The sequence below is a fragment of the Panulirus ornatus genome, chromosome 7 (assembly GCF_036320965.1).
Source record: "Panulirus ornatus isolate Po-2019 chromosome 7, ASM3632096v1, whole genome shotgun sequence".
Classification (NCBI taxonomy): Eukaryota; Metazoa; Arthropoda; class Malacostraca; order Decapoda; family Palinuridae; genus Panulirus; species Panulirus ornatus.
In genome coordinates, this window is record NC_092230.1 from 1,418,894 (window position 1) to 1,438,385 (window position 19,492).

At 43.2% G+C, this 19,492-nt stretch overlaps 1 protein-coding gene across 12 annotated transcripts in view; it reads right to left on the reverse strand.

Annotated features, from left to right (window-relative positions):
• LOC139749360 (uncharacterized) overlaps window positions 1-19,492 on the reverse strand; it is a 512,783-nt gene that overhangs the window by 391,784 nt on the left and 101,507 nt on the right. The window lies entirely within an intron of this gene.

The following is a 19,492-nucleotide window of genomic DNA, read 5'->3' on the forward strand; positions in this document are numbered from 1 at the left end:
AAAAAAAAGCAATATTCACTCAAGCGTGATTGGAAAATCTGTCATACACTTTTATTTTGCAACATGTAACTGCCGACATATGGGCTAGGGAGATGGAACAAAAAAGCATCAGGAACAACGTACTCCACCATAACCAATATAGAAAACGGTGCTGGGGTAATTGTACATGAACAATCCCGGTACATGACGTGATCTAACCCGCCAATCGATACCATGACACATTCAACACGTCACGTGGTCCTGCAGGTAAAACTCCAGTCAAACGAAATTCAGCCTCGGTCCAACTTGTCACGCGGCCAGGCAACACACCAGAGCAGTACACACATCTATCTGACACTCACAAGGCGATCGTGTGTACAAACAGCACTACAGTAACATTCGAAGCTGACTACAGATGGTAAACATAACTTTGCATAATCCATACTGCAGTACGGCGAGGACTAGTGACAAAGGCCAGACCTCTGTACAACCAGGAATTAAATGCAGAGTCAAATGTACGGCTTATAATGCGGATATAAACATAAGGAAACTGGATATATGGAGTCTGGCGCTTTCGTATAATTACATTTTCAAGACTGAGTTCTGATATATAGAAGCAGAGTATGATATAGCAGCTGCCACTGAGCGGGTCAGGGACATGAATGATGGGACAGGTGAAGGGATTAGGGCACAGGTCGCCCTCGACGACCTCACCTCCCTCCTCTGTTAGGTATGCCCCTCACTAACAGGCCTAATGAGCCCCCCTCAGGGGTGTCCATGTCCCGGGGACGTGACCCTTACTGACAGACTCCTCTGGTCTACCACAAGATCCTGCCTGGTCTACCGTTGTCAAGAAGGACGCGAAGCAACAAACAGGGGTCTTCGTCATTCATGACCTGCTGGTGGTGTATACGTTTTGCGGGTACTGTAGAATTAGGTCCTCTCGCCTAAGAGAAAGTATTGCCTATTTCGAAAAGGAGAAAAATGTAAGTCCAATGTAAGCATAAACTTCGACAAGCAAGAATGTTGGCCGACTACGAGGATACGAAGAAAGTCGAAGTGTGGCCGGTGTCAGGACCAGGAGAGATAATAATAATAATGAGTCAAAGTGGCAGGCCTCTGCTTCCCATAGTTTCTGTGTGGAGGTCAGCCACACGAGAACTGGTCGTTAATGATGTCTCCTTCTCTCCTCATACAGCGAAGTTCTGCAGTTTATCTCCCTCTCGTCTCTCCCTCTTCCTATAACCTCTCCACCTTCATGGAGTCAGCTGCAGGTACAGGTGAAGTCCTCAAATTAATTCCGATTAAATTTCACTTTTTGCCTCTCCTTTAATACTCGTCATTTTACCTTTCAATCGACGTTGCCCCGACCTGGTCATACTTGCGGCAAGATTCATGTCGGCTAATGTGACACAGAGATATATAAGCCATGTGCAATTTCTCCTTATTACCACCACGACCAGAGCGTACCAAGGTCACACAACCTCAAGAACACGTGAGGCAAAACCTGTTCAGGCCTCCAGTCAATCGCTCTACACTTAACAAGTTGGGGAAGGTTCCCCTGGATTTCACTTTACACTTAACAAGTTCAGGAAGGTTTTCCAGTATTTCACTTTACACTTAACAAGTTGGGGAAGTTTCCTCAGTATCTTACTCTCACGTGTTCATCTTCATTTCATCCTCGGACTTGAGAAATATACCAGTGATATAAAGCAAGGATTTTCTTGGGTGATCAAAAATTCTTTTACCATTTCGTCGGTCACGTCAAGAGCATCCTCGCAGTGTTTACAGCGTCCAATTGTTTCCTTCTGAGTCGTACATAAGCCACCAACCTTACCTCCAGCCTCCTCCTCTAAATGCAAAACATTTCCAGCCTTCACTAGAATGTAAAAACATTCCCTTTCGAGATCTTCCCATCAATTAGCCGGTGCGAAACTCTCTCTCTCAGGATAATCCGTCAAACTTTTCCTTAGGATAAATCCTATAAGCCTTCTCTTCCATTATATCAACCCATCCAAAGCCTCATCTACATTACAGCGTAAGGTTCTTCCAGATCATCTACAGGATCTGATACCAAGTCCCTGGTTTCTTTGTGTCTGCATAAGCGATTCGACCCCATTCCAGAGGATTAACATCCATTCCACTAAAACTTCGTCCTGACCGACTGCAAGACCCAGACAAATCCCCCCCCCCTTCCCCCACCTTCTCCTGTTAGTAACAGCTCCTGGTGCCCCCCTCCCCCATCCTCTCCTGCACCAACAGGATCACAACTCGTGAAGTCATGGCACACAAACGGGTCACTATATCACCTCACCAGCCTAGGTAAACTTAAACTCGAGCTTCCGGCTCTCTTCCCAGGCGATCAACAACGGGGACCATCTGGAAAGGCTTGAGAGGATCCCTTGGGCTCCATCTTGCTTCATGCCAATTTCCCCGGCCATCCGGAGGCTTACAACCCCAATACTCCCAACACTCGACGGAACAAATCCCTTGCAGGCTCAATATAAACCATCACTAGACTCAGGGAGAGACTCTTACCCAACGATGTTACGAATATATTCCAGGATTCGTTACCATCGTCGTCTGTAACCCATTCCGGGAGGCCCTTACCCATTTAACGTCTGGAATATATGCCCACTGATGTCTGTAATACATTCCAGAGAACCTTACCCATCGATATCTGCAATACATTTCAAAGGCTCTTACCTATCGATGTTTGGAATATGTTCTGAAGACCCCTACCCACTGTTGTCTGTAAAACGTTCCAGAGGCCCTTACCCAACGAAGTCTGCAATGTATTCCAGGGGCTCTTACCCACTGACGTCTGAGGTACATTCCAGACACTCCCACCCAACGATCTGTGTCATACATTCCAGAGGCCGCTGCCCATCGATGACTGTAACACATCGCAGAGGCCCTAACCCATCTACGAGTAGAACACATATCATATACAGAATGATTCCACAAATATACACGTCACGATATATCCAGGTGAAGACAGGTTCCAGGGATGCAGCTGCGGGATGAGTGACCATGACGAGTATACTGGGGAGGTGGTAGCTAAGGTGACTGACTGGGTCGCTAGAGACATGTCTGTCATACACACACGTCGTCCGAATCAGTCAAGAGAGATGAAGGTAACTTTAATATTTGGGGGACGACTCTATGACCAATGGGCACGATGGCACAACCCTTGAGTATGACAAAGTGGAGTCTGACCTGAGCTATAAAGGTCAGGTCAAAGGCCACGCCACCATACCCAGGGATCGTATCGCCATGCTCAAGGATTTCACAATACTCTGTCGGCAGCGCCCCAGATCTTAAAGTCGCGGAAGTGCCTCACCGGCGTCCCTCCCTGCTTCCAACTCCGGTCGTTAGTAGCAAACTGTGGGTCTCTTTACTGCTACCGTAATGAGGGTAGGAGGCGCACCTTTCCCGTGGAGATAACCAAATCTCTGTCGCGGATCCTCATCACCCGAAAACTGTCCCCCTAAACCGACCTTCAACCCACCTTCACGACAAGTCTGAACCACTGGCCTCGGTACCTACCCGCCACTCACGCTGACTTTATGACACGACGAGCCACTGGGGAGGGACAGAGACAGACAGACAGACGCATAGACAGACTGACAAAGACATAGATACACTGACAAAGAATCATTCCTTGATACTTTCACAGAAAATAAACACAAATCGAGAGCTCAGTTCATAAAGACCTTCAACGCCTCAACGATAACAAACACCAATTCTATTTACGAGCGAATACAGAAAAAGAAATTAGGCATAAATGCCAACCGGCAACTCAGTTTCCAAGTGCCATCTTTTATTCTAGTGCTATAATTTACTAAGGTTCTTCTCATAACTCACGCGCCTATGATTTGCCAATCCTTCAAACAGCCACTCCCGAGAAAGAGCTGTTCGCACGAGACTTGTGTTATAAATCATACGTTCTATATACCATAATTTACAGCTGTTCCTTCACCTCTGTTCCTCGCGTTTGAAAGTGGAATGATGAGTGGAACCAAATTTCTCCATAAACACAAACAGAATCCTCACCTGCTTACTTATTTACTTATTTACTTACATACTTAAGACAAAATACACCTAACTACGATTACCTATGAGTACGTTTTGCTACGAGTGCCGTCCTAACTGGAAATATCTGGAAGACACTTTCATGAAGAGGAAGAGCTAGCGCGTAGTGCTCACCGCACACAGAGAGAGAGAGAGAGAGAGAGAGAGAGAGAGAGAGAGAGAGAGAGAGAGAGAGAGAGAGAGAGAGAGAGAGAGAGAGAGAGGGGGGGGGAAAATAAAAAAAATGGACAGGGATGAGGCCAGAAGGAGGAGCAACACTCCCACATTTCACTGGGATTAACAAGCATGAGATGACTCGGGTTGAAGACTTTTGTTGAGAAATACAGAGGACCCGGCGATGGGTGGAGAGGACATACGGCCCTGAGGGAGCAACCCTGACATTGTGGAAGAGATGGAGACAACACTCACTAGAGACTGGTGGTGGGTGGAAGAGGACATACGGTTCACAGACTGTCACAGAGGAACCAGCCCTGACATGATTGGAGTAGTGACGAATCTCACATAAGAGCTGGAGTCTAGTTTTATCTGCCGGGCGGGATATACGATAGCACGGGCGGGTGGATCGGCCCACTTGATAAGGAACGACATTAAATACCAAGGAATATCGATGGCCGGCACATTCACACAGAACATAGTGGGTAGAATTACTGAGGGAGGCGCGCAGCGGTAGTTTACAACTCTGGAAGGCGCTGCAGTGACCATGAGCAGATGCACGTCAATTGCGGTGAAAGAATAGTGGGGACGGGGAGGGAAGCAGTGAAACACTAGTGTTCCCTGCTCTTTGATGGTGAAGCCCTGATAAAGGATGATTTCAATTACGGGGAAACTGACTGGGGTAAAAATCAGATTCTCGTGGTGATAGAGCGTCATGGAGACAAGTTACAAGAGGAATCGTCTGTATGAGCGCGTCATCTCACACCATCTCCACTCGCCCTCGTCTTTACACATCTGCTCAGAAACTGAACATACCAGACATGACACACCATGTGGCGATCATGCAGGGCTTCTCTGTGGACTACCGTGGTCGAAAACGACCCAAAAGGACGTCGAGTGAAGAGGCAGGACCCTAACAGGGAATATACAACTGGCAACTACGCAGAACTGATCAAGTTCTTTGATAGTATAACCTGGGAAGGAGAGTTCCATAACCGGAGAACATACAACTGCTGTAGAAGGTTCTGCGAAATCTACTGTGAAGGAGTTATAACATGGGTATAACCGCAAACACCTCTCTACCTTCTCATGTCTTTATAACTATAACCTGCCTCCAGGTTATAGTCTCTCTTCCTCTAAAATTCGTAAATACTCTCCCATGTTTATTCTCTTTCCTTTCATCATCCTCACAATATCTCAGTTAATGCCCGGCCTTGGTGTGGACTCTCGTCCGTGACTGGAGCCTCCAACGATATATATAAAAAAAAGAAAAAGTGTAAAGGTAGAAAATGAGACACTGATTCAATAGTGTGAAAAAGTGAAAGAGCTTAGAAATGCACTATGGAGGAGATAAAGAAGACACTGTAGTCAGTCACCTCATGAAAGATTAAAAAAAAGCAAGGAAACGATTACCTCAGGATAAGGCGGAAGGAGCAGAGAGACTTTGAGAAGATCACTGTGAGCAAGACGAAAGACAATCCAAAACTTTTCCAAAAGTTTATCAAGGGAAAATCATCAGTTAAGGAGCAGCTAATAAGGCTTAAGAACTTAGTGGGCAGAGCTACTGACGATGAGGAAATACATGAGGAGCTGAATGATATGTTTAAAAGTATTCTCACACTGGAGGACAACAATGCTCCGGCAACAGGAAGGTGGGATGGGGGAAGAAATCTCGGAAGGCATAAGAAAATGACAGAAATGATATCATTCTGTTGACACAACCTGACCCATATAATGCTTGCCATTCAAATGTCTCTCCACCTGTACTGAAGGAGTGTCTGGAGACACTTGCTGAGCTTCTCGAAATATTACTCTTTAATTCACTGAAGGAAGGTGTGATTCTAAGGGTGAGGAAGAAGGCAAATGTTATTACTGTTCTTAAGAATGGTGATCGGGACATCGCAGTGAACTGTCAGCCAGTCTCCTTAATGAATGTGATTGTTAAAACACCGTAAAACATAATCAGATGGCAAATGGATGGCTACCTGTAAGGAAGAAGCCACCTCACTGGGAGGCATCATGAATTCAGAGGAAGCTCATGCATTACAGACCTCCTGGACGTTTATGACAGGGTGAGTTCTATCTTAGATCACAGAGATGGATGGGTAGAGAGTGATGTGTGTTCCTGAACTACCAAGGAAAGGCTTGTGGGTAATCAAATGGATTAAAGATTACTTCAGAGGAAGGTAAGAGAGGACGCAGGCCAGAGCAGCATTCCCAAACTGAGATGGAGTAGTCACCATTGGCGTACCGCAAGGCTTGGTCTTGGCTGTACTAATGTTCTTGGTATACGTACATGACCTGCCTAGTGGCATGGAGTCTTACCTGAACATGTTTGCCGATAATGCCAGCTTCATGAGAGAGACAGGGAGCGACTATGAATGTATCAGCGTTAAGAGGAATCTGGAAAAACTCCAAAGTTAATCTGATGTACGGATGATGAAATTCAGACCGAGTAAGAGCAACGAGAGGAGGATGGGAGACAAAGAAAGAAAAGGGCTTCATTTCGAAATCAAGAGAACTGGTAGAGGCAAACTGTCTCTTGGCAAGTGTTAGAATCACTTTTAGCTGTATGTTACATACATTACATCAAAACTAGTGCGCGCTTCTTAGACGTGGTCACTGCACGCAATGAAACATCAAGGTTTGATTGTGGGGGCCCAGAGAAGAGCAATCATGATGGTACATGAATTGAGAGAGCTGACCCACAGTGAGAGGATGAGGACTACACACATCTGTCCAACATAGAGGAGAGAAGAGATAGGGAGGATGACCCTGATTACAGTCTTCATGTTTCCAAATCAGGCGGACGAAGTCGACTGCATTTCCTAAGCTGCAGAACCAGAGCAGCCAGAAGACATGGCAAGAAGATGAGTAAGTTCCTTGTTAGAGAGGACGTACAGAGATAGTGTTAGCGTCACATGTAGCTGGAGGACAATAAACAAGGAAACTGTAAAGTCAACAGTTTACTGATATGTAAGTGTTGGGGCTGCACGAGTGTAGAGCTCCGTCCCAGTACTAAACAAACACGTAACTGAAGAGGAAGTGGTTATACATCCGACCAGTGGACCCCAGTGAGGCGTGCACTACCCACACAGACGGGACACTGGCCTTAAGAACAGTCGTTATATAGAGTCAGGCTGTACACATCTGCACGGCAACATGGGGTTCAGTCAGCTGTCGCTCCTCCTCACACGGGTTCTGAGCGTACCTAACACGCTCAGCGGTCACGTAAGTGGGGGATGATTAGCGACAGAGTCCGCGGTGATCACCTCCCGCGCCTTCGCTGGTGATAACCGTGCAACCTCATGCTGCCCGACAACAGCACATGGCTTAACTTTCGCTCATACTAGTTGCGTACACCAACAGTGATGTCAACACAGTATGACGCCCGTTCATGCTAGCTGCGCACATCAACAGGGACCTCAACAGAGAATGGTACGAGTTCGTCGCTATGTGAAAACATTAACAACAAACTAAACATGGACTGACACCACCTAATGCCGGCTGCCAACCCTAACAGTGGACTAAACACAATGTGACATTGTTCTCCTGGTAAAAGCCATGGCTACTGAACCCTGCCCACACGAACTTTAAGCCATTCGCTTCCTGTTGGCAGTGTAGTGTTGGCGAGGTGTAGCCGTGGTGTCCCTACCAACCATGACAACACCTGAGTGATGTTCCGTACCACTGTGTTCCCGTCACGCTGACGACATCTTTACCACGGCACTACGACCCTTGAACACGACCGTACAACCCTTTAAGGTAAGGTGCGATCCTTGAACACGACGATAAGACCCTCGAGCACGATAATATGACCCTTGAACACGACCGTACAACCCTTTAAGATAAGGTGTGATCCTTGAACACGACGATAAGACCCTCGAGCAGGATAGTATGACCCTTGAATACGACCATACGACCCTTTAACATAAGGCACGACCATTGAACACGACAATACGACCCTTGAGACTGACGACTTTTCGCCATCTCCCGCGTGAGCGAGGTAGCGTCAAGAGCAGATAACTGAGCCTGAGGGGGGAAAATCCTCACTTGGCTCCTTGTTCTGTTCCTACTTTCGGAAAGTAATACAGGAAGGGAAGATTTCCAGCCATCCACTCCCGCCCATCGTTGTCGCCTTCTACAACACCCCGGGAATACGTGGGCAATTTATATACGTACACATAATTAATGTCTCCTGTGCACAACAAAATCTGCACTTCCTCAGTGATCAATTATCTAAGTGATCGATCAACCCCGAGCAACCCTGATCAATTACTCAGCCGCCGTGCCCGGCCAGAAAGGTGAAGCGGTTTGGAAAGGTCAACATATGACATTTCAGCTGTTTTAAGAGCTGTCAAACTTAGGCGCAGCTGTCTGTTTTGATATCATTCACACGATGGTAGAATAATCAACGTGCAAAAAAAAAAAAAGGAAGACAAATTAATCCAAATGTTTTGTTTTAGAGTAACTAACTGATAATGAGCAGAACACCCGCAATGCTTAATCACACAACAAACAAAGGTTGCGATTTACCAAAAAAAAAAAAAAAAAATGCCCTGCCAGTTTTAAAACAGTTCTCCCGTACCAACTATAAATGTCAGGTCTCAACAATGCTTAAATGTCAACCAGGTACTTCAACAGTGAGTAAGAATATTCAGTGTGCACAATAAAGCTCATTATTCAGTAACACACAGGAAATGTTAACATTCAAACCGAATGTCTTCCAATACTCAGACTTAACGACACTGCCCTGGGCAGAAAATGCCACTCAAAAGCATTGCCATAGACATAACTATATATACTAAACACACACACACATACACACACACACACACACAGACACACACACACACACACAATTAAATCTGGAATGGCAAAACTCTGTATGATTCTTATCTATAAAACCGCGTTTCCGTAGTGTAGTGGTGAGCGTTGCTGACCATGATTCACTGGCACAGGCTCCCATGGGTTCGAATCCCGGGCGTGGCAATCGTCCCACAGTCAATCCAGGTCTTTCATCCTCGCTTCAGGATGGTAAACAGGTACCTGGCTCAGACTAGGGAATGTGAGTATGTACACAGGAAGAAAGACATGATGCATACGTACATGGTTAAGAGACGGGGCAACACGAGTGCTGAAGTACGCTGGTATAATGACACGAATGTGTGGAAGACGACCTGCCTTCATTACACACTGGAATTCGGTTAATATTCATTGCCTATCACTGACGATATTTCTTGGCTTTCAATGAAGATATTCTTAGCTTATTAGTGATGATAATCCTTGACTATAAATGACGATATTCCATTGATATCACGAACGATATTACCTGCCTATCACTGACAATGATCCTCAGCTATCGCAGAAGACCTTCGCAGCCTATATGTGACTATTTCCCTTGCCTGTCATTGACAATAATCCATGTGTATCGCTGAAGGTTTTGCGAGTTACAACAGCCTTTCTTAACCAGTTACAATAGCCTTTCTTAACCACTTACAATAGCCTTTCTTAACCAGTTACAACAGCCTTTCTTAACCACTTACAATTGCCTTTCTTAACCAGTTACAATAGCCTTTCTTAACCAGTTACAAATAAATTTCTTAACCAGTTACAACAGCCTTTCTTAACCAGTTACAATAGCCTTTCTTAACCAGTTACAATAGCCTTTCTTAACCAGTTTCAAATGCCTTTCTTACCCAGTTACAACAGCCTTTCTTAACCAGTTACAATAGCCTTTCTTAACCAGTTACAATAGCCTTTCTTACCCAGTTACAATAGCCTTTCTAACACAGTTACAGCAGCCTCTCTCAACCCACTACGATAGCCTTTCTCATGTAGGTCCCTACAGTCATTTCAGCCTGACAGTCTGGACAGCCAGTATAATAAGCAGTCTCACCTCCCTGCCTGACTCCTGCATGTGCAAAGTGTATCATTCACTCTCCACCAAATTTCTTTTCCATTAGCTAACTGCCACGAAAAGATGGACTCGCCATTTTACCTCTTAGCGGGATGATACTACGAGACGCATAGTTCTCTCTCTCCCTCTCTCTCTCTCTCTCTCTCTCTCTCTCTCTCTCTCTCTCTCTCTCTCTCTCTCTCACACACACACACACACACACACACACACACACACAATTCACTGCCTCTTTCATCGCAGACGTATTTTCACCTAATCATTTTTCTTACACCCCTAAACTCTTTTAATCGCGTTCTCAACCCTAACCATTTTTCCACGTTCCTTTATGCGGCCCCCATCTCTGTGAAGACCACACGCCGTTCCTCTGGATGAATCGGGTCTGCCTTTCTTGTTCAACTACCCGGAAACCTGCCCACGGTAAAGATGGCTGAATGTAACTCCTTCCATCACACGTTCCCAACCATTAGTACTGATTACTCTCTCTCTCTCTCTCTCTCTCTCTCTCTCTCTCTCTCTCTCTCTCTCTCTCTCTCTCTCTCTCTCTCTCTCAATCGTGTAAAGGCCAAACCACTTCGCTTAGACTTTGGGGTCTGTGTATCTTTGCAACTCCTCTCTCTCTCTCCTCTCTCTCTCTCTCTTCAGCTGAAGCCCTGAGTCTTCAGCCAGCCACCAAGTCTGCATGTTCCATCATCACCTCCTGTTATCGCCAAACACTGCCACATATCATCAACTGTTCCTCAAGATAACTACGTCAGTAAGAGGAGGGGAAAAAATTAATATAATTTCAGATACCAAACAAATGAACTCCAGTTAAGGTGATCACGTGTGTGAAGGCAATCATGCATCATAATATTACCAGACTAATAAATTACCTACATCTGGGACGCCAACCAAATCCAAATTTTTCCTTCCAATCTCACATCTGGTGAATACAAGACGAATCTTTTACGTTCATGTGAAGAAATTCTTTAGACCATAATATTCAAGGAATTTATGACATCTACCGTGAAGTGTGTTCCGTGTTCTGTAGCTGCCTGGCTGGCCATGTAAAACACAGTGAAGAGGCCGACATAACTGTAGACAATGGTATGAGAAAAAAAAATCCAATAGCATATTTTCCCAGGACTAACTACTTCACCAGCTTTAAAATAGCCATTAATTCTCAGGAAGGAGGAGGAGGAGGAGGAGTAATGTCTCTCACGTGCCACTCTAATGATGGCGATGACAGCATCAGCTACCGCATGTATCACCCAGCCAACCGTCTCGTTATCACAGTCTCTCTGCAGGAGATATCTCTCGTGGCGCGGCAAGAGATCAATCTTGTGATCTCTCAGTCCCTCTCAGTCAGTCATCGTCCTGTGCCACGTATGGCTCCCACACCAGGGATCTATCCTGTGTATACATCACCAGACGAAATGATGAACCATGTTATCAGCCATTCTCTTATCATCATCATCATCATCATCATCACATCCCCAGGAACCCTCTCCAGTGGGGCTGCTGCCGCTTCAAAGTTGCACTCCACGCAACAGCAAGGAAGTGATGGACTTCTTTGGAGCAAGATATGTTAGGTTAGGTTAGGTTAGGTATGTTTACGTTAGGTTAGGTTAGGTATGTTTACGTTAGGTTAGGTTAGGTATGTTTACGTTAGGTTAGGTTAGGTATGTTTACGTTAGGTTAGGTTAGGTATGTTTACGTTAGGTTAGGTTAGGTATGTTTACGTTAGGTTAGGTTAGGTATGTTTACGTTAGGTTAGGTTAGGTTAGGTTAGGTATGTTTACGTTAGGTTAGGTTAGGTATGTTTACGTTAGGTTAGGTTAGGTATGTTTACGTTAGGTTAGGTTAGGTATGTTTACGTTAGGTTAGGTTAGGTATGTTTACGTTAGGTTAGGTTAGGTATGTTTACGTTAGGTTAGGTTAGGTATGTTTACGTTAGGTTAGGTTAGGTATGTTTACGTTAGGTTAGGTTAGGTATGTTTACGTTAGGTTAGGTTAGGTATGTTTACGTTAGGTTAGGTTAGGTATGTTTACGTTAGGTTAGGTTAGGTATGTTTACGTTAGGTTAGGTTAGGTATGTTTACGTTAGGTTAGGTTAGGTTAGGTTAGGTATGTTTACGTTAGGTTAGGTTAGGTATGTTTACGTTAGGTTAGGTTAGGTATGTTTACGTTAGGTTAGGTTAGGTATGTTTACGTTAGGTTAGGTTAGGTTAGGTATGTTTACGTTAGGTTAGGTTAGGTTAGGTATGTTTACGTTAGGTTAGGTTAGGTTAGGTATGTTTACGTTAGGTTAGGTTAGGTATGTTTACGTTAGGTTAGGTTAGGTATGTTTACGTTAGGTTAGGTTAGGTATGTTTACGTTAGGTTAGGTTAGGTATGTTTACGTTAGGTTAGGTTAGGTATGTTTACGTTAGGTTAGGTTAGGTTAGGTTAGGTATGTTTACGTTAGGTTAGGTTAGGTATGTTTACGTTAGGTTAGGTTAGGTTAGGTATGTTTACGTTAGGTTAGGTTAGGTATGTTTACGTTAGGTTAGGTTAGGTATGTTTACGTTAGGTTAGGTTAGGTATGTTTACGTTAGGTTAGGTTAGGTTAGGTTAGGTTAGGTATGTTTACGTTAGGTTAGGTTAGGTATGTTTACGTTAGGTTAGGTTAGGTATGTTTACGTTAGGTTAGGTTAGGTATGTTTACGTTAGGTTAGGTTAGGTATGTTTACGTTAGGTTAGGTTAGGTATGTTTACGTTAGGTTAGGTTAGGTATGTTTACGTTAGGTTAGGTTAGGTATGTTTACGTTAGGTTAGGTTAGGTATGTTTACGTTAGGTTAGGTTAGGTATGTTTACGTTAGGTTAGGTTAGGTATGTTTACGTTAGGTTAGGTTAGGTTAGGTTAGGTATGTTTACGTTAGGTTAGGTTAGGTTAGGTTAGGTATGTTTACGTTAGGTTAGGTTAGGTTAGGTATGTTTACGTTAGGTTAGGTTAGGTTAGGTATGTTTACGTTAGGTTAGGTTAGGTTAGGTTAGGTATGTTTACGTTAGGTTAGGTTAGGTATGTTTACGTTAGGTTAGGTTAGGTATGTTTACGTTAGGTTAGGTTAGGTATGTTTACGTTAGGTTAGGTTAGGTATGTTTACGTTAGGTTAGGTTAGGTTAGGTATGTTTACGTTAGGTTAGGTTAGGTATGTTTACGTTAGGTTAGGTTAGGTATGTTTACGTTAGGTTAGGTTAGGTATGTTTACGTTAGGTTAGGTTAGGTATGTTTACGTTAGGTTAGGTTAGGTATGTTTACGTTAGGTTAGGTTAGGTTAGGTTAGGTATGTTTACGTTAGGTTAGGTTAGGTATGTTTACGTTAGGTTAGGTTAGGTATGTTTACGTTAGGTTAGGTTAGGTATGTTTACGTTAGGTTAGGTTAGGTATGTTTACGTTAGGTTAGGTTAGGTTAGGTTAGGTTAGGTTAGGTTAGGTATGTTTACGTTAGGTTAGGTTAGGTTAGGTTAGGTTAGGTTAGGTATGTTTACGTTAGGTTAGGTTAGGTATGTTTACGTTAGGTTAGGTTAGGTATGTTTACGTTAGGTTAGGTTAGGTATGTTTACGTTAGGTTAGGTTAGGTATGTTTACGTTAGGTTAGGTTAGGTTAGGTATGTTTACGTTAGGTTAGGTTAGGTTAGGTATGTTTACGTTAGGTTAGGTTAGGTATGTTTACGTTAGGTTAGGTTAGGTATGTTTACGTTAGGTTAGGTTAGGTATGTTTACGTTAGGTTAGGTTAGGTATGTTTACGTTAGGTTAGGTTAGGTTAGGTATGTTTACGTTAGGTTAGGTTAGGTTAGGTATGTTTACGTTAGGTTAGGTTAGGTTAGGTATGTTTACGTTAGGTTAGGTTAGGTATGTTTACGTTAGGTTAGGTTAGGTATGTTTACGTTAGGTTAGGTTAGGTTAGGTATGTTTACGTTAGGTTAGGTTAGGTATGTTTACGTTAGGTTAGGTTAGGTATGTTTACGTTAGGTTAGGTTAGGTATGTTTACGTTAGGTTAGGTTAGGTATGTTTACGTTAGGTTAGGTTAGGTATGTTTACGTTAGGTTAGGTTAGGTTAGGTTAGGTATGTTTACGTTAGGTTAGGTTAGGTTAGGTTAGGTTAGGTTAGGTATGTTTACGTTAGGTTAGGTTAGGTATGTTTACGTTAGGTTAGGTTAGGTATGTTTACGTTAGGTTAGGTTAGGTTAGGTTAGGTATGTTTACGTTAGGTTAGGTTAGGTATGTTTACGTTAGGTTAGGTTAGGTATGTTTACGTTAGGTTAGGTTAGGTATGTTTACGTTAGGTTAGGTTAGGTATGTTTACGTTAGGTTAGGTTAGGTATGTTTACGTTAGGTTAGGTTAGGTTAGGTATGTTTACGTTAGGTTAGGTTAGGTTAGGTTAGGTATGTTTACGTTAGGTTAGGTTAGGTTAGGTTAGGTATGTTTACGTTCGGTTAGATTAGGTTAGGTTAGGTATGTTTACGTTAGGTTAGGTTAGGTTAGGTTAGGTATGTTTACGTTAGGTTAGGTTAGGTATGTTTACGTTAGGTGAGGTTAGGTTAGGTTAGGTATGTTTACGTTAGGTTAGGTTAGGTATGTTTACGTTAGGTTAGGTTAGGTATGTGTACGTTAGGTTAGGTTAGGTTAGGTACGTTTACGTCAGGTCAGCAGGTCAGCAGGGTATTCTGCCCAGTATTTACAGACGACGTTGTTCCCTGAGACTGTATCTAGAGGCATCTGTTCCCTCGAGGTCCACCTCAACAGTCACGACCAGGCCACACTCTGACTCGGGAGTTACACAACGTTTTCTAATCATTCTCATTTCTCCCCCGCCAGACGCAGTGTTCAATGTATTATTCCAGTGTTCCTGTGAGCATGGGATATCCCGCGGGGAGAGAATGTGAACGTTCAGTATACGAACGTTGGGTTAAAACACGATGGAAAATTTACTACCATAATGATAATCATATACGTGCAATACAGTTCCGCTGGTGATATATATATATATATATATATATATATATATATATATATATATATATATATATATATATATATATAAAATTTCTGTGCTGTTCTTATATCTCTCTTAATTCACCTCATATGTAAATAATTATCTGCTGTCCGCCTTACAGTGATGTGTACTAGGCAGTGAGATACAGGACTACCCCTCTGCAAGTCGCTTTGCCCTCCTGTATTATGACCTCACTGCAAAGCTCGGGGTATTTTACGCCACAGGTAACACATACACACCAGCCCGGGTGTAAATCGGATGAAGGATTAGTGGAAAATGTATTAAAATATGAGTACATGATCACCGACCCGCCAGCTGGCTGTGTGGTGCATGCCTTAACGAACGAACAGCCAAAGCCAACGTTATCAGGAACTTGGAACAAAAATGAACATGTGTAACCTTTTGTTCCCCCCCCTCCGTCCCTACTCGTCCCTGTGTCCATTCACGAACATTCACTTCTCTTACGGCAACAGGATAGTGAAAATAATGAAAAACTATAAGCTTTAGTTCATATAACCAATGGTACCGTAACCCATATATATATATATACGTCACCCAGGGCCTCTTTCTAAAGGCTTCCGCAGCCTAAGGCTACGCTACTTCCAGTTGCAGGATATATACATATATATATATATATATATATATATATATATATATATATATATATATATATATATATATATATATATATATACTAATAACCACGAGGAAAAATGAAACACGAAAAGCTCCAAGTGCACTTTCGTGTGATTACATCCCGACAATGTAATCACACGAAAGTGCACTTGGGACATACCGTGTTTCATTTCTTTCTCGTGGTTATTAGTATATACTACATCACCTGCACCATATATATATATATATATATATATATATATATATATATATATATATATATATATATATATATATATTTATCTCTGGGGATAGGGGAGAAAGAATACTTCCCACGTATTCCCTGCGTGTCGTAGAAGGCGACTAAAAGGGGAGGGAGCGGGGGGCTGGAAATCCTCCCCTCTCGTTTTTTTTTTTAATTTTCCAAAAGAAGGAACAGAGAAGGGGGCCAGGTGAGGATATTCCCTCAAAGGCCCAGTCCTCTGTTCTTAACGTTACCTCGCTAATGCGGGAAATGGCAAATAGTTTGAGAGAAAAAGAAAGTTTTATATCTCTCTCTCTCTCTCTCTCTCTCTATATATATATATATATATATATATATATATATATATATATATATATATATATATACATATTAAATTTTAGGGAGAATAAAAAGATGTTCTGGAAGGAGGTAAATAAAGTGCGTAAGACAAGGGAGCAAATGAGAACTTCAGTGAAGGGCGCAGATGGGGAGGTGATAACAAGTAGTGGTGATGTGAGAAGGAGATGGAGTGAGTATTTTGAAGGTTTGTTGAATGTGTTTGATGATAGAGTGGCAGATATAGGGTGTTTTGGTCGAGGTGGTGTGCAAAGTGAGAGGGTTAGGGAAAATGATTTGGTAAACAGAGAGAGGTAGTAAAAGCTTTGCGGAAGATGAAAGCCGGCAAGGCAGCAGGTTTGGATGGTATTGCAGTGGAATTTATTAAAAAAGGGGGTGACTGTATTGTTGACTGGTTGGTAAGGTTATTTAATGTATGTATGACTCATGGTGAGGTGCCTGAGGATTGGCGGAATGCGTGCATAGTGCCATTGTACAAAGGCAAAGGGGATAAGAGTGAGTGCTCAAATTACAGAGGTATAAGTTTGTTGAGTATTCCTGGTAAATTATATGGGAGGATATTGATTGAGAGGGTGAAGGCATGTACAGAGCATCAGATTGGGGAAGAGCAGTGTGGTTTCAGAAGTGGTAGAGGATGTGTGGATCAGGTGTTTGCTTTGAAGAATGTATGTGAGAAATACTTAGAAAAGCAAATGGATTTGTATGTAGCATTTATGGATCTGGAGAAGGCATATGATAGAGTTGATAGAGATGCTCTGTGGAAGGTATTAAGAATATATGGTGTGGGAGGCAAGTTGTTAGAAGCAGTGAAAAGTTTTTATAGAGGATGTAAGGCATGTGTACGTGTAGGAAGAGAGGAAAGCGATTGGTTCTCAGTGAATGTAGGTATGCGGCAGGGGTGTGTGATGTCTCCATGGTTGTTTAATTTGTTTATGGATGGGGTTGTTAGGGAGGTGAATGCAAGAGTTTTGGAAAGAGAGGCAAGTATGAAGTCTGTTAGGGATGAGAGAGCTTGGGAAGTGAGTCAGTTGTTGTTCGCTGATGATACAGCGCTGGTGGCTTATTCAAGTGAGAAACTGCAGAAGCTGGTGACTGAGTTTGGTAAAGTGTGTGAAAGAAGAAAGTTAAGAGTAAATGTGAATAAGAGCAAGGTTATTAGGTACAGTAGGGTTGAGGGTCAAGTCAATTGGGAGGTGAGTTTGAATGGAGAAAAACTGGAGGAAGTGAAGTGTTTTAGATATCTGGGAGTGGATCTGGCAGCGGATGGAACCATGGAAGCGGAAGTGGATCATAGGGTGGGGGAGGGGGCGAAAATTCTGGGAGCCTTGAAGAATGTGTGGAAGTTGAGAGCATTATCTCGGAAAGCAAAAATGGGTATGTTTGAAGGAATAGTGGTTCCAACAATGTTGTATGGTTGCGAGGCGTGGGCTATGGATAGAGTTGTGCGCAGGAGGATGGATGTGCTGGAAATGAGATGTTTGAGGACAATGTGTGGTGTGAGTAAGTAACGTAAGGGTAAGAGAGATGTGTGGAAATAAAAAGAGCGTGGTTGAGAGAGCAGAAGAGGGTGTTTTGAAATGGTTTGGGCACATGGAGAGAATGAGTGAGGAAAGATTGACCAAGAGGATATATGTGTCGGAGGTGGAGGGAACGAGGAGAAGAGGGAGACCAAACTGGAGGTGGAAAGATGGAGTGAAAAAGATTTTGTGTGATCGGGGCCTGAACATGCAGGAGGGTGAAAGGAGGGCAAGGAATAGAGTGATTTGGAGCGATGTGGTATACCGGGGTTGACGTGCTGGCAGTGGATTGAATCAAGGCATGTGAAGCGTCTGGGGTAAACCATGGAAAGCTGTGTAGGTATGTATATTTGCGTGTGTGGACGTATGTATATACATGTGTATGGGGGTGGGTTGGGCCATTTCTTTCGTCTGTTTCCTTGCGCTACCTCGCAAACGCGGGAGACAGCGACAAAGCAAAAAAAAAAAAAAAAAAATATATATATACCATTTCTAAATCACGTTACAAAAGAGACAACAGGCACACCTGTGTGGCACCCTGAGCTTGGCAACCGTTGGCCAGGCGTGTTATCAATCACAGGGGATTACCTGGGGAAACAGCTCAACGTTAGAGCAATCCTCTGACATACTAACTTGCAGGTTCAACGCCGCAGCTGATCTGAATCACACGCCCCACCCAGCACAACTCCACGTCAGCAGTGCTGAAATATTTACCCTCACCAAAACAATAACAGAAACGAGGCCGACATGACTCCGTGTGTGTTAAGGGGAGAGAGTTTTACACTCGTGTTGCCCCATCTCTTAACCTGGTACTCATGTACCATGTCTTTATTTCTATGTGTCTGTACACACACACACACACACACACACACACACACACACACAACATTAGCCTGAGTCAGGTACCTATTTAGTTACTAGCTTCGAAGGAAGGATGAACAGCTGGGCTTTCCTGTGAGCCGACTGCCACGCCCAGGATTCGAACCCAAGTGAGTCCAAACCCAGGCGGGCGCGTGCCGGCCTATGGTTAGTATTGCTAGCAACTATTTGTGTTAGCTGGGAGCAGGTTTTCTCTCATGAACATACAATTGAATAAGACAGCATATTTAGAGTCATTAATCTTCTTTCTTATATTTCCCAAATTTCTCAGTATCATTCTACCATTAGGTGAGAGCTCAAACATCAGTTGTCCAAAATTATCCATTTCATTTCAATCAAGCTTTCGCTTTTACAGAGGCATCATCATGAATCTACAAAAAAGAAAAACTGCGTCACAAAACTAGAATATATGTAAAACGCAAACATGATACATATAAGAAACACATTCGGAAAAAACACAGTTCATTGCGCATAAAAGTAAGGAAAAACTAAAAGTGATACAAATTAACAATATCGTGAAGGGAAGTAAGAGTTACAGTCTAAATACAAAATATGGAAACAGAGATACAGAAAAACTTACAAGTGAGGATACACAGAAGAACAATATTACACGAGGAAGGAATATAGAAAGTCCATCACTAAATACGCTACGTTGGGCCATGCGTGACCGTTATAGTCCGGGTGTGAAGCTGAGGTCAGGTTGGGCTCGTC